The following is a 5,414-nucleotide window of genomic DNA, read 5'->3' as shown; positions in this document are numbered from 1 at the left end:
CCTGGGAGCTGGAAAATGAGATTTGAACCGTGGGGCTAAAAGGGAACACGCACCCCACACCCCCCGCCCAAACCCAGCGACCTGTTGACCACCTTGTCGCTGCTATCTGGTAATACGTGAAAGGCATAGGCATGGTGTGCTGGGTGGCTTATTGCCTTCTGAACTTCAAAATACATTTCTCGAGGGAAGCTGCCTGCTAGGAAGACAGCAAACTTCTGTCAGGTTGCTGAAGGCTCCGAACTACAGGGCAAAAAAATGTTCTTTCAGCCTTAACAGATGTATTTTTCAGTTTGTGCCACAAACTTGGCAGTATGTAATTGGCTTTCCATCAAATACCAAAAAGGGAAAAAATTAACAACTTAAAATATACTTATTTTATGGAGTCTCCTAAAATTCCTGGTCTCCCCCACTCAGTCTGTGGGGGGATCAGGAACCTGCAGAAAGGTGTGATCAGGAGTTGGCATTTGTGAGATGGCACAAGAGTGCACACCACCAGTCTGCCACCACACTTAACAGACATTTCAGCATGTTTGGGAACATTTGTAAACAATTTTTCACGTGTACGTGTCCCGTTTTACTCCATCATTTACACGAGCACAAGGGATGACTCACGTGCCAACGATGATGTCCCTCTTTGTCCACTGCCTCTTCCTGCCGAGCCCAATGGTCCAGCCTGTGGTTCAGTGGAGGGCCTCTTCGGCACACCACCCAAAGGACAGCAGCCACTCACCTCTGCTTGCCTGGATCCTGCTTGTTCCAAGTCTCCTTGGCGATACCAGGACAAGAAGCAGGGAGGTAGATTGTGACATCATGAAGCTACTGCGATGGCCACCATCACAGTCACCAGCAGAGTGGCCTCCTGATGTTGTACCCTGTGAAAAGGAGGATCCTTGCAGCTGTCCCGCAACTCACTAAGCTTGTTGGCCCTGTTGTGTCAAGGAGACTTGGCGGCCACACATCCCGACGTGCAGACTGGGTCTATTCAGCATGTCTGTAGCACAGCAGTTTGCCACTCAGGAAAGTCCTCCCACCCACCAGCATTTACCTTTCGTCCCACCCTGTGGGGGCTGCCTGGTAGCCGCCTGGCCCAGTGGACAGCACACCCCACCGCATGTCTGCCTGCGGTGGTGCCAGGGTTTGTTCCCAGCCCTAGGACTAAACCTTGAGCCTCATCCATGCTTGAAATAATCTTCCAATGTTCCTTTTTCAGAAAATCAGCAATGTAGTCAGCACTCTTTCAGGCTACCTTATTCTGACCAGCAGCTTTCAAGGTCCTTGAAAGTAACTGCTGCAAGCTCATATAACGGAGCTGGCCTGTAAAAGTGGAGGCGGCAAAACTGTTGTTAATGATCATCATGCTCCTCTCAGCCTTGAAAATCAATAGCTTCTTCCTTCGCATATCATCTAATTATAATATACAGTCTGTGGCCTGCAAACAATTCTTACCGTAATCCGTCTAAAATGTATGAATTTCTTTCTGATACCATTCCATCCAGTCCACAATACTGCAAAGTGTTGTGATATTGACAAGATAAGCATTCTACAGTGCAACCCTTGGTGAATAGCCAGCAGTGGTACTAGGAGGCAGGATCAGAACTTACAGCAGTAGCTACAAAATTTCTAACAGAGTTTTTCTACATTATATTACTGCAAAGGAAAAATCACTCTTGTAGTTGACAAAAACCAATCTATAATGCTATACATTTGTCTGAAAGGACAATGTCCCTGTAAATAATCATAATAAAAAAACTTATGTAGAATATAATGTAAAATCATACTTACAGACAACCTTAAGACTCCAAAGTTTGCAGAGTCATAAGTATCTAAAGAAGAGTTCTTGGCTAAATTGAAGTACAAAAATCAGTTATATGGACATGATCACTTATCTGCAAGGTACTGTAATTAAGAGGGGAAAAGTAAGGTTCATCTTACCATTTACTTCCTCATCCCTGGCCAAGTTCTTCTGACTATGTGATACTACAAAGTTAGGTTACATTGGTTTTCCTGGAAAAGGAAAGAGGTCAAAGGTATTACATTTGGCTCATTAGAGAAGGCAAAAGAAGACATGTATTTCAAATATTTAGTTCTAAGTATTGTATTTAGACAAGTATCTGTCATTGGAGATTCACCATCTTTCACCTGTAGGTTCCTGAAGCAACATTTGAGAAGACAGTTACTTAACTAATTTTTTACTCCAAAAAGAATTTATACCTCTCCCTAGGCATCCTTCTCATCTTGAAAGACAGAGAAATGTATTTTGAACTGCAGTCACACAGTATCTATATATTATAGAAGCAATACAAACTGTGCTTCTTGTGTTTTTTTAAATACTGAAAGAATTATTTCATTATTTTCTTGGAAAATGATATTTTAGAGGACTGAGTGATCAATAAATTAGGAATAACTTAAAAGAAAAAGGATCAGGGGTAATAATATGATAGTGTAAAAAGATAGAGGTTAAGCTTTGCAGACTGTCAGCAAAGGGGAAGAGCACCTTTGGAAGATACCTAAACTCATGCTGGCTGAACACAGGGGATCCCATCAAGACAGATAGGGTATCTGACACAAAAGGTAGACCGCAATGCTAGTCAGCTCAAAATTTTTCTGTTGCCAAAGCTACATCAAATCATTGCACATTGTCATTAAAAGCTTTCACAGACAACTGCAGTGGCAAAACCAAGACACCTGAATTCAGTAATGTCATTTCTTTATAAACAGCACATAATTTCATATATTCCCTTAGCTTTATTTTAGACTCCTTTGATCTATGTGGCGATATGCATCAAAAACTCCTGTACTGCTTGGAAAATTTTAACCTCTGCACAAGGTAAGGGAAAAAAGAGTAGCAGCATAGACTATTGGACTAAAGCCAAGAGACCCTCTCCTAACCAAACATGAGGGCTAAGATCTATTTACATTCTTAAACTTCAAAGTGCATTTTAAAAAGGCTTCGAGTTATTGCTGAAATCCCTAGGCAGTTTGGGAAGGACCTGTTGTCTTGCAGAAAGACACAGAACTTACTTGTCCCAGTGCTAACATGAAATTTCATGAACTGAGGTAATAAACTAAGAGATGCTGGAGAACAAGCCACTGCTGTATGGAGAAAAGTCTGGAATGAATCCTGGTCCCTCCAAAGGTCCCTCCAAACCCTGTCTGTCTCTGCACTAAAGGGCAAAGCTACTGTTTTGTTTGGTCTTTGATGTACTTAAATTCCTTTTGGGAAAGTCAGGCTAAGTTTTCTTTTAAGGGCATTTGTTATGATGTAATTTAAAATCCTCATTGTCAGTTATCTAAGTATCTCTTAAGCTTGTGGGTGTCATTTTGGTTTGTGTATGCTTTTTGTTTGGTTGGTTTTATTTTTAAGAGGACAAATTATTTTATGGCTGTATTTCTTAAATGTCAGTGAGGATTCAGACAAGCTCAGAGCATCTGATTAAAACTGTATGCCGAAAATGTTACTGTTCTTAGTCATTTACCCTAAAAATCCTGCGCAGTGGTTTCACTGCGAGGCAGCAGCGTCCTGTCCTCATGCAGATCAACCTGTCTATGATTACAGTTTTCAGGCTAGCGTACTATGGTAAAGGGTGTATGTTTAGCAGGGGAAGATGGAAGCAGAACCATAGGTGATACAGATTCTCTCCTGGAAGTTCTTCAACAGTTCAGCCCTTTCTGCAGGTTTGAAAACAAAGCACATCATAAAAATGTATCGAAGGAAGATGTGGCTCAGGGATTTCTGAAACTGCTTCTGTCTTTGAAAAGTACAGTTGCTTCCCATTTCTTCCCTTCACAGAACTTAATTGTTGTGAAAAAACACGTTTGACGCTAACATACAATTTTTGCTCTCTTTTACCCTTCCTTCACTTCCCTGTTTCTGCAGCTGATGTTACTGGAACAACGTGCTTTCACTTACTTTTACTGTTGCGTTTTGCACCCAAGAACCACCAGAATATGCACAAAAATTCAGTGTGATGAATTCAAGTGTTCAAATTTTTTGTTTGGCTGTCAAAAGTCGGGACAAAAGGATGCAGAAGTGTAGAATTGTGCTGTTCTGTGCTTTGAATTTAATGAGTTCATTATTCTGAAATTAATTTACAGTGAGATGAGGTCTACTCGCAATAGCAGAAACACAAAGTAGACCTTGAAGCTTCTCTCTTCTCTGACCAGTGTTTTTTGTTATGATGTTTCTTGATCTCAAAATTCTAACAAAATCCTTTACAAGTGTGTTTGTGAGAGAGCATGAGACAGCATGGAGGTTAAAGTCTGTTTTCTGCTTATGACAGGTACTCTCCACCTGGCACCTGGAGTAGTTGATTTGCTTCAGTACTATTTCCCAGAATGTTTTGATCAGCTTCCTGAGGACCGTGGCCTCTTCGATGGACAAAACCCCGTGGTCCTGGAGTCCTGCTGTGTTAGTGGCCTAGCATGCTGCTGAGGGGCCACAGAAGGAAAGCACTGCCTATTGAATTTGGAGCACATCAGGTTTGCTTTTCTTAGGTATATGGCTTTTTGCAGATTCTTCCAGGTCTTTTGCTAACTGAATAATTATTTTATATGGGCTGCCCACAACTTTTTTTTTTTTTTTTGAGCCCCTCTATCTCACTGGTAAGTTATGCTTCTTAAACTTAGAACCCTTTACTGTGGGGGTTTCTCTTTCTTCTTCATGCACATCTGGGTCTTTCTGCTCTTTTTTGCATCATACGTCTCCTGTCCTATTCCTTTCTAACTTCAAATTTTCCTACGCCGGATCTAAGGCTGTCTCCTCACACCCTGCATTTGTCAGTCTTCTAGTGCCACCTTTGCCATCTTTTCTGGGGAGAACGTGGGAACGTTTGCGTTAAACATCACCTGGTTTTGAGAACACTCTTGCGTTATCACGGTACATTTATGTGCTTTCTCTGTGCAGCTGTTACCTTTTTTTTCTGCTTCCTAATACGTTCTTTCTCTTAATGTATTTTATGATAGGTGGTGCTAGTGGCAAATGGAACGGCAAAGAAGATACCTGAGGAGCTCAGCTTAGCACTCGTACTGACAGTTTTGTGAAGCAAAGGCCTTGGAATTTGGTGATGTCCTCCTCCTTTACAACTCTTTCACCCTCTCAGAGGTATTTAATTTTTAAGTATTTTCTGATTTTTTTTTTTTTTTTTTTTTTTTTACTTAGTGTCTCGATTTTACAAGCAATCTAATTGGCTTCCCAGACGGGGAAAGGTTCACACTTTGCTCTGAGGGAGGACAGGTGGTTCCACAGCGCGGTAGCGAACAGGGCTCACCATAAGTTTAGGAAACGACCCTGCCTTCCCCTCCCGCTGCATTTTCCTTCCGGCTGGCTGTTGCAATTTCGGGGAGAGCCTTGGGGCTCCCACCACGTCATGCCCGCACCCATGCCTGCACGCACGCCAGGGCCCCCCCCGCCCCCC

The sequence above is a fragment of the Egretta garzetta genome, unplaced genomic scaffold (genome assembly GCF_000687185.1).
Source record: "Egretta garzetta isolate BGI_Z169 unplaced genomic scaffold, ASM68718v1 scaffold465, whole genome shotgun sequence".
NCBI classification, from domain to species: domain Eukaryota; kingdom Metazoa; phylum Chordata; class Aves; order Pelecaniformes; family Ardeidae; genus Egretta; species Egretta garzetta.
Note: the sequence above shows the minus strand (reverse complement) of the source record.